Consider the following 11,516-nt stretch of genomic DNA (forward strand, 5'->3'; position numbering starts at 1 on the left):
TGACACTAAGGAGGGTTTAAATGCATCAAACAACATCATTTGAAGACAAAAAGAGGAGTTTACAGCCAAGGCTAAGCTTGGGCCGTAAACACCCAAGTTTTTGTGTCAAACAAGTCCCAAAACTCCTCTAATGCATGTAAGGAATTTAGCTAAGGCCCTTGGATGTGTGTTGTACCATTAAACTTCCCATTTTGAGGCCAAATGAAGAGTTTACGGCCAAGGATATTCTTGGGCCGTAAACTCCCCAATTTTCATGCCAAATTGTCCCAAAACTCATTTTAAGGCCTTCTAGGATTTACCTAAGGTGAATGAGAACATGTTGTACCATTTAAACACCCATTTTGATGGATTAAATGGAGTTTACGGCCCAAGAACAAGCCTTGGCCATAAACTCCCCAAAATGACACAAAAATAAGAGTTTAATCCCTCCATATTGGTCCAAGACTCATACCATTAAAGTAAGGAAGTGAAATAAGGTCTTAAATATACAATTTGGAGGACCACATGAGTTTACGGCCAAGCCTAGGGGGCTTACGGCCGTAAACTCCCAAGGAGTGGCCTTTGGGCCGTAAACTCCAAGGTAGTGAGCTCATGGACCCTCCCGTAAATCATTCTTGGCCTTGTACCACTCCCGGAAACCCCTTCTAGGCCCTAAAACTCCGAAAACGATGCTAGAATGCCCAAATACTATAATGAAAAGCATAAGATGATTAACTTCTTGTAAAATACATATTTCATATGACATTAGGGTCCTAAAAGGTGCTCAAGTCATTATTTGGTACCAAACGCTCAACCGACACTTTTACCCGATTTACCCGATTCACCCGAATTACGCGAATTCAGGTGAGTTCATACCCCTTTAATGAACCTTTCAAATGTTTTAAATGTTTTAGGGGGGAGATACAAGTTACTTATATATGTTTATGGAAAGTTTTACAGAATGATTTTCCACGTTACGAGGATTAATCACATGTGATTCACTATCCTTAGTTCAAATCACATGTGATTTATCACTATGCCTTATAAACAGTTTTTTTTTTTTTTACATTTTCAAAACTATTTTTGGACAGCAAGCCAGATTTTAAATGTTCTTTTGGAAAATACTTTTATTAAATCAATTTACTTATAAAATGTAACCACTCTGATATATTTATATAAGTAAGACTTGGAGGACTTAGGACCGATATCTCGCCTTATTTCCTGTTCTTGTTTGATTGTGGGCTTAGGGTAGTAGTTATCTGTCCGACTGTCGTTGATTTCTTAGTTATATAGCTTGTATATTGGTATGGGATACGAATAATTCTCTTTCACTAAAATACTAAAGTCACTAACCTGTCAAGAACCATCCACACTAAGATGACTATAATAGGTATAGTTAATGTTGCTACTGCTACTACTCGCTAAAGTCACTACTCTCTACACTATAATACTCACTATTACTAGACAATACACTAGTAAGAGAATACCCTATGATCAATACTAAAAGATTTCTACACTATAACAGAAGAGAAAACACTAAACAAACAATAATACACTAACTCGCTACGAGATACTCTATTCGCTACCCACTACGCCCGGAGTTTTCCGGCAGGAAGACGACACTACATGTATAGATATATACGGGGCAGACGCTATTACATCCCGACTGATAATTTCAGTCTGCGCCGTGCAGGCCCAGGGATGCCACTACTTCACTATACTGTGCATGACTGGAAAGGTCATGGGATCCGCTATTATCCTCGCTAGTAGAAATATACAAGGAATACACTATAACTACACTAGAATATTACACTAAACGCTAAACTACATCCCGAAGTAAGTAAGTATCTATCACTAAAGGAAGCTTTCACCACTATCAATGATTACAGGCTTAACCTATTCTATCACACTACTATTTGGAGATTTGCTAATATACTTTTACAATAAACTGTTTTCAAAAAGGAAGAATGCATACTTTTAACAGATTTTCACTTACAATGTATTTGCTGGAAAATTGGGATTTTTCTAGGTTTCTACTGCTTATGAATATAAATGGCGCTTTTTCGCACTATTTCTTGTATACAAAAACTCACGCTAAACTCTTATGAACTCACCAGCTTTATGCTGATATTCGTTTTCAAAATAACTTGTATCTTCAGGTCAAAGATAGACAGGTACAGACACAGCGTTTTTGGAGAAGGTGGAGCACACAAGACCCATCTCTTATTTTTGATTTACTTTTGGGTGATTGTTAAACATTACAAAACACACTTGTAATTAAATTCACTATGTAAATGCAATGGTTGTATGTTTCCTTGTTTTTACTATTATGCAATTGTGATGATACTGTACATGACGTCCTCCACCCCGAGACGTATTCCGCCGTTATCGGTTTTGGGGTGTGACAGATTGGTATCAGAGCATTGTTTATAGTGAATCAAGTATATCAACCTATAAAAGATATACGGACTATAAATACTTCGGGACTAAAACACTCTGACCAAAAATATATACTGTTAAGTATCTAAAAGATCTAACTAAGTATATATATATATACACACATCACTATAAAACACCGAAGTCAGTATCATCCTAGAACAAAAGGAAAGTATTAAGATTGTTGGACAGCACAATTGGATTTAGAGACATATAGTCACATTCAGGGTGATGTAGCCTGATCAACTACGTTTTCCTGAGAGTGACTAGCATGTGCCTAAGTTTGGTTGTGATGTTGCAACAAGTCTAAAACTTACCAACAATATCATAATAACGCTACCATAAGAATACTATAGGAGTATTCCGTATCTCTAGATTATACGTATGTGATAACAAAAAGGGGTCGTTACTAGTAGGACAATAGTTGCTAAGTGGATACATCACGATTACATGTGATTAGGGCGTTATAGACTCAGAATCTGCAGCCTTTGCTTCATTCCCTGTTCTTGTTTGATTGGGGGTCTGAAGTTAGGGTGGTTTATTCGAAGGACTATCTCGCTTCGGTTACATGTAATCGGTATGCACTATGCAACTATTGGGTCGACTAATAATGATTCATCCTATAAGTATCTTAGAATAGTACGTCTATTAATCCTCTTTTCCCCCTTTCTCGCGTAGATAGCATGGCTGGCTTCCACCTACCCGGCGATCCATACTTTTCGAATCCGGGCAATGGAGGATGGCTCGAAGAGGAGTCAGACGACGATCACCCGATTCCTTTGGATGATCATCATGCTGAAGGCTTCTTGGATAGCTCGAGCTCCGAGCCAGAAGTCAACAACCAACCTCCGGAATCCCCGAACCCTAACCCCCGACCGGCATTTCAGGGCCCCACCCCTATGTGGGCAATATCCTTGCACCGATGGAGCGAGGAGCAGGGTCAGCCCTTGCCTTACAATGGAGACCGAAGCTTTTACAACATAGGCGAAGGAGGATCAGCTAATCGGGTTCTACCCATCATGATCCGAAGGATTTCCAGGAATGTTGAGCAAAGTCAAGCTGCTATTGGTCGAGTTGTAGAAGTGGATGCCAACTCAAATCTCAACACTGTTCACATCCGTCAGCTCGAAGAAGCCGTGGACAGGACAAGGAGGACCAACGAGGCTCTGCAGCATCAGCTGGCTGCATCCCGAGCTGAAGTTAGGGAACTCCGAGCACGCCAAAGGACTCATGAGCGACACTTTCAAGAAGGTATGCGTCAACTAGCGGATCTGAGGATTCGCCCAACAAGCAACCATCGCCAGTAAAAGACATTTAGTTACCTCACTCTTTTGTTTAAAAGGACTAGCCTTTTATCTCTATGTTCCGTAGGTCTCTTGTCTGTAAACATCCCTAGTTTAAAAGTACTCTAGTTGAACCTCTAAACTGCCAACATTTTCCCCATGGTATGATGTAAGACCTACTGCTAGGTCAATTTTCATGAACTTGTGTTGCATCATTAATACCAGTATATTGGCAGTTGATTTCTCTCTTGCTACGACTCTCATACTGATCTTGGATTATGTTGATTTAATCCATGAAACACTCTGTTCATATTCGCAATAGGCTCTTACTATTGCTATCATTTCTATGGTTTTCCAGCGAAGGATGCCTCCTAGAAAGCGTCCAAACCGAGGAAGACCAGCTACTCAAACCCCTCCCCCACCACCTCCTCCTCCTCAGTTCGATCCGGTGTTGTTCCAAACGGCTGTGACTGCGGCTGTAACAGTAGCCATGGCCTAAATGAACTCGGGTGATGCGAGCGGTGGGAATTCTAGATTTGGTGAAGTCCACCAACGAGTGTAGGGATGCACTTATAAGGACTTCATGAATTGTAAACCTGCCTTCTTTGATGGTACCGGAGGGATCCTGGCATTGTCTCAATGGTTCGAAAGAACCGAAGCTGTATTCGAGATGTGCTCTTGTCCCGAAGAAAGCAAAATCAAGTTCGCTACTGCTACCCTCACTAACAGGGCCTTGTTATGGTGGAACGGCCATGTCAACACACTCTCCTTGGTCACAGCCAATGCCATGGGCTGGGACACTCTAAAAGATATTATGAGAGGAGAGTACTGCCCTAGGGGCGAAGTTCAGAAGCTTGAGGAAGAACTCTGGAACCTCAAGATGAAGGGGACCGACATAACGGCTTACACTGCCAAGTTTTGCGACTTGGCGGCTATGTGTTCCAATATGATTCCGTCCGAAAGCTAGAAAATTGAACGGTACATCTGGGGTTTAGTGCCCCCGTATCGAGGAAATGTTCTGACTTCACGCCCTACCACTTTCGACAGCGCCAAGGAATTGGCCCAGAGTCTGATCAACCACGAAATCTCCTCCACTCCAGCAACAACAACCACAACAACCACTGCACCATCTGGATCATCTGACAGAAAAAGGAAACGATGGGATAAGAAGAAAGGCAAGAAAACTCAAACCGCCTCCAAGGACCAGCAAATTGTGGCGGTCCATGCTGCCACCACCCCAGCCACACCAGCTGCTCTAGCCCCGCCAAAGGCTTACAGTGGAAACTTGCCTAAGTGTCCCAAGTGCCCTTTTCACCACAACGGTCCTTGCCGTGAATTGCAGTGTTCCAACTGTGGACGAAAGGGCCATACTGTCCGATTTTGCAAGGCCCCTCCCAAACCCATCACACAGGTTCCTGGTACGGGAGTGACCCCAACTTGTTATGGCTGCGGTGAAGCGGGCCATTTTAAGAAGAACTGTCCGAAGGCTGCAAATGCTGGGGGAACTGGAAGGTTACTCGCTATCGGTCACAATGAAGCAGTAGCTGATCCCACGGTGGTCACGGGTACGTTTCTTCTCAACAGCTCTTATGCCTGTGTCTTATTCGATAGTGGTGCAGAAAGAAGCTTCATAAATCAAAACTTTAAACACTTACTCAAACAAACCCCTCAACCACTAAAAGAAACATTCGTCGTAGAAATGGCTAATGGGAAGACAGAAAGCTCTAATGAAATCTATATAGGTTGTACTCTCACGTTAGATGATCACCCCTTTTTAATCGATCTTATACCAGTCTCAATCAAAAAATTCGATGTCATTGTTGGTATTGATTGGTTAAGTCTTCACTACGCCGATATCCTATGCTCCGACAAAGCCATTCGCTTGAACCTTCCGAATCGCAAAACCCTATTGATATACGGAGATAAGCAAAGTACGAGCCTTCGTATCATCTCTAGTATCCAGGCTCAGAAATACTTGCGCAAGGAATATCGCGCCTTTCTTGCTCACGTTGTCGACACTAACCAGAAATCGAAAGATCCAAAAGACATTCCGGTAGTATGCGATTTCCCTGATGTCTTCCCGGAGGATCTTCCAGGCCTACCTCCCAAACGACAAGTTGAATTCAGAATCGACCTAATCCTAGGAGCTACCCCCGTAGCTAAGTCGCCCTACCGTCTAGCGCCCGCCGAAATGCAAGAGCTATCCGGTCAACTCAACGAACTGCTCAGTAAGGGCTTTATAAGACCGAGCTTCTCACCTTGGGGAGCTCCGGTCTTGTTCGTGAAGAAAAAGGATGGATCGTTTCGGATGTGCATCGATTATAGGGAACTCAATAAACTCACGGTCAAAAATCACTATCCTCTCCCTCGTATCGACGATCTATTCGACCAACTCCAAGGAGCAAGTTACTTCTCCAAGATTGATCTTAGATCCGGGTATCATCAGTTACGGGTGCTTGAGGAAGATATCCCGAAGACAGCCTTCCGAACCCGATACGGGCATTTTGAGTTCGTAGTGATGCCCTTTGGGCTGACTAACGCCCCCGCAGTATTCTTGGAATTGATGAATAGGGTATGTCGTCCATATCTAGATCAGTTCGTCATCGTCTTTATTGATGACATACTTGTCTACTCCCGGAGCGAGGAAGAGCACATAAATCATTTACGATTAGTCCTGGAAACGCTGCGATCCGAGAAGTTGTATGCGAAGTTCTCTAAGTGCGAGTTTTGGATCCGAAGAGTTGAATTCTTAGAGCACGTGGTCAGTGAAGACGGAATCCACGTGGACCCCTCCAAAATTAAAGCTATTGAGAACTGGTCAGCATCGAAGACGCCTACAGAAATTCGTCAATTTCTAGGCCTCGCTGGCTACTACCGTAGATTCATCCAAAATTTCTCTCGAATTGCAAAGCCTCTCACTATGCTAACTCAGAAGGGTGTATCATTCGACTGGGAAGAGAAACAGGAGAAGGCATTTCAGATCCTGAAGCGAGCCCTATGCACCGCACCAGTATTATCCCTTCCCGAAGGGATAGAAGATTTCGTCGTATACTGTGATGCATCCAATCAGGGGCTCGGTTGTGTCTTGATGCAACGAGGCAAGGTTATCGCCTATGCCTCGAGACAGCTAAAGAACCATGAAGTGAACTACACTACTCACGACCTCGAGTTAGGAGCGGTCGTCTTTGCACTAAAAATCTGGAGACACTACTTGTATGGGACGAAGAGCGTGGTGTACACTGATCATAAAAGCCTCCAACATATACTGAACCAAAAAGAACTCAACATGAGACAACATCGATGGGTCGAGCTACTAAACGATTACGACTGTGAAATTAGATATCATCCGGGGAAAGCCAACATAGTAGCTGACGCCCTGAGTAGAAAGGAATATTCCGGTCGAAGGACCAAGTCGTTGACAATGACTATCCATTCACATCTATCCACACAGATCAAAGAGGCTCAGCTAGAAGCCTTAAAGCCCGAGAACGTGATAGGAGAGATCCCTGCGCGGAATGGATAAAAATCTGGAGGTTAAGGGTGACGGAGCCTACTACTTCATGGACCGAATCTGGAATCCATGCCATGGAGGTTTCAGAGACTTGGTTATGAGGGAAGCACACAACACTCGTTACTCCGTTCACCCGGGTTCAGATAAGATGTATCTGGATCTCAAAAAGCTATACTGGTGGCCGAACATGAAAGCGGAGATCGCTACCTTTGTAAGTAAGTGCCTTACTTGCGCGAAGGTCAAAGTCGAATATCCAAAGCCATCAGGACTCCTCCAACAACCGGAAGTACCAGAATGGAAGTGGGAGCGAATCACAATGGACTTTATCACCAAACTGCCTAAGACAACAGGTGGATTAGATACCATTTGGGTCATCGTTGACAGGTTGACCAAGTCTGCCCACTTTCTACCCATCAGGGAGACGGACAAGATAGAGAAGCTCACTAGAACTTACATAAAAGAAATAGTGCGACTGCATGGCGTCCCTATATCTATTATATCAGACAAAGATAGTAGATTCACCTCTAGATTTTGGCAATCATTGCAAAAGGCACTAGGAACGAGGCATGACATGAGTACAGCCTACCATCCGCAGATTGACGGACAAAGTGAGAGGACGATCCAAACCTTAGAAGACATGCTATGAGCTTGTGTGATCGACTTCGGGAAATCGTGGGATACACACTTGCCTCTTGTGGAGTTTTCCTACAACAATAGTTATCATACGAGCATCAAGGCAGCTCCATTCGAAGCCCTCTACGGCCGGAAGTGCAGATCCCCTTTGTGCTGGCTGAGGTGGGAGACACTCAGTTAGCTAAAGGACGAGTTCCTGACAGCGCCCTCACTGGTCCGGAGATCATTCGAAAAATGACCGAGAAGATTGTGCAGATACGTGAACGACTAAAAGCCGCTAGGGATCGGCAGAAAAGCTACGCCGACAAACGAAGAAAACCCTTGGAATTTTAGGTGGGAGATCGAGTCCTTTTGAAGGTCTCGCCCTAGAAAGGCACGATACGCTTCGGAAAACGTGGAAAGTTAAACCCAAGGTACATACGGCCTTTTGAGATTCTCGCCAGAATCGGCCCTGTAGCTTACAAACTAAACTTACCCCAAGAGCTAAGTAACATACATCCTACCTTCCACGTCTCAAACTTGAAGAAATGTCTGTCTGACGAGACTCTCGTGATTCCCCTCGACGAGATCGAGATCAATGAGAGCCTCAACTTCGTGGAAGAGCCTGTGGAGATTTTGGATCGTGAAGTAAAACGGACGAAACAAAGCCGCATCCCAATTGTGAAGGTTCGGTGGAACGCCAAGCGAGGACCGGAATTCACTTGGGAGCGCGAGGATCAAATGAAACTCTTTTCTTAGTAGTATTGTAATAACCTATCTGTTTGAATTCTAAATTTCGGGACGAAATTCCCCTAACGGGGGGATGATGTGACAACCCCAAATCTATTCCCATTACAAATCTCATCTTCACTAACGGAATGCGTCACTATACGTTATTTTCTGTAATATTTGGAAACGTCAATAACCGAATATCTAGTTATATGCATGTCTTGATATTATCATAAGTAAATATAACTTGTATGTGTTAACCCCGTTTAACCTAATAGAGTTATATTACTTTTTCAACCACTTTACCCGGGTAAAAAGTTTTAACCCTGTTAAACTTTAAGCATCGGGTAGCCGTGTATCGGGTACGATACCCAAGGCATATGAAATGAGTGTAAACAACATTTGAACACTCTTTTACCACACATTCACTCTCTCTCACTACTCTCTCTCTAGACCTGAAATCGACCCCAAATCCGCGAATTTCCGGCTTCCAAACGTAAGGACTCATTCCCTATCTTAATCTAGACATACTTCACTGTATTTAGGGGCCAAAATCATAGAAATCAAGGACCAAAAAGGAGTTTACGGCCTAAGAAGCCCCTTAGGCCGTAAACCCCTAGAAACTTGCCAAAAACCTCATTTTCCCTTCCTTTAAGCTTATGGACTAATTAAGGCATATACCTAGGAGAGTTTGGACACTAAAACACATGAAATTGAAGCTTAAAAAGGAGTTTACGGCCCAAGCTTGTGCTTAGGCCGTAAACACCCCAAAAACCCCACAAATCCTTGTTTAAAGCCCCAAAAACTCATCTAAGGTGTTTGGTAATTTAGACTTGACACTAAGGAGGGTTTAAATGCATCAAACAATATCATTTGAAGACAAAAAGAGGAGTTTACGGCCAAGGCTAAGCTTGGGCCGTAAACACCCAAGTTTTTGTGTCAAACAAGTCCCAAAACTCCTCTAATGCATGTAAGGAATTTAGCTAAGGCCCTTGGATGTGTGTTGTATCATTAAACTTCCCATTTTGAGGCCAAATGAAGATTTTACGACCAAGGATATTCTTGGGCCGTAAACTCCCCAATTTTCATGCCAAATTGTCCCAAAACTCATTTTAAGGCCTTCTAGGATTTACCTAAGGTGAATGAGAACATGTTGTACCATTTAAACACCCATTTTGATGGATTAAATGGAGTTTACGGCCCAAGAACAAGCCTTGGCCATAAACTCCCCAAAATGACACAAAAATAAGAGTTTAATCCCTCCATATTGGTCCAAGACTCATACCATTAAAGTAAGGAAGTGAAATAAGGTCTTAAACATACAATTTGGAGGACCACATGAGTTTACGGCCAAGCCTAGGGGGCTTATGGCCGTAAACTCCCAAGGAGTAGCCTTTGGGCCGTAAACTCCAAGGTAGTGAGCTCATGGACCCTCCCGTAAATCATTCTTGGCCTTGTACCACTCCCGGAAACCCCTTCTAAAAACTAAAACTCCGAAAACGATGCTAGAATGCCCAAATACTATAATGAAAAGCATAAGCTGATTAACTTCTTGTAAAATACATATTTCATATGACATTAGGGTCCTAAAAGGTGCTCAAGTCGTTATTTGGTACCAAACGCTCAACCAACACTTTTACCCGATTTACCCGATTCACCCGAATTACGCGAATTCAGGTTAGTTCATACCCCTTTAATGAACCTTTCAAATGTTTTAAATGTTTTAGGGGGGGGATACAAGTTACTTATATATGTTTATGGAAAGTTTTACAAAATGATTTTCCACGTTACGAGGATTGATCACATGTGATTCACTATCCTTAGTTCAAATCACATGTGATTTATCACTATACCTTATAAACAGTTTTTTTTTTTTTACATTTTCAAAACTATTTTTGGACAGCAAGCCAGATTTTAAATGTTCTTTTGGAAAGTACTTTTATTAAATCAATTTACTTATAAAACGTAACCACTCTGATATATTTATATAAGTAAGACTTGGAGGACTTAGGACCGATATCTTGCCTTATTTCTTGTTCTTGTTTGATTGTGGGCTTAGGGTAGTAGTTATCTGTCCGACTGTCGTTGATTTCTTAGTTATATAGCTTGTATATTGGTATGGGATACGAATAATTCTCTTTCACTAAAATACTAAAGTCACTACCCTGTCAAGAACCATCCACACTAAGATGACTATAATAGGTATAGTTAATGTTGCTACTGCTACTACTCGCTAAAGTCACTACTCTCTACACTATAATACTCACTATTACTAGACAATACACTAGTAAGAGAATACACTATGATCAATACTAAAAGATTTCTACACTATAACAGAAGAGAAAACACTAAACAAACAATAATACACTAACTCGCTACGAGATACTCTATTCGCTACCCACTACGCCCGGAGTTTTCCGGCAGGAAGACGACACTACATGTATAGATATATACGGGGCAGACGCTATTACATCCCGACTGATAATTTTAGTCTGCGCCGTGCAGGCCCAGGGATGCCACTACTTCACTATACTGTGCATGACTGGAAAGGTCATGGGATCCGCTATTATCCTCGCTAGTAGAAATATACAAGGAATACACTATAACTACACTAGAATATTACACTAAACGCTAAACTACATCCCGAAGTAAGTAAGTATCTATCACTAAAGGAAGCTTTCACCACTATCAATGATTACAGGCTTAACCTATTCTATCACACTACTATTTGGAGATTTGCTAATATACTTTTACAATAAACTGTTTTCAAAAAGGAAGAATGCATACTTTTAACAGATTTTCACTTACAATGTATTTGCTGGAAAATTGGGATTTTTCTAGGTTTCTACTGCTTATGAATATAAATGGCGCATTTTTCGCACTATTGCTTGTATACAAAAACTCACGCTAAACTCTTATTAACTCACCAGCTTTATGCTGATATTCGTTTTCAAAATAACTTGTAT

Source organism: Lactuca sativa, chromosome 3 (genome assembly GCF_002870075.4).
Source record: "Lactuca sativa cultivar Salinas chromosome 3, Lsat_Salinas_v11, whole genome shotgun sequence".
NCBI classification, from domain to species: Eukaryota; Viridiplantae; Streptophyta; class Magnoliopsida; order Asterales; family Asteraceae; genus Lactuca; species Lactuca sativa.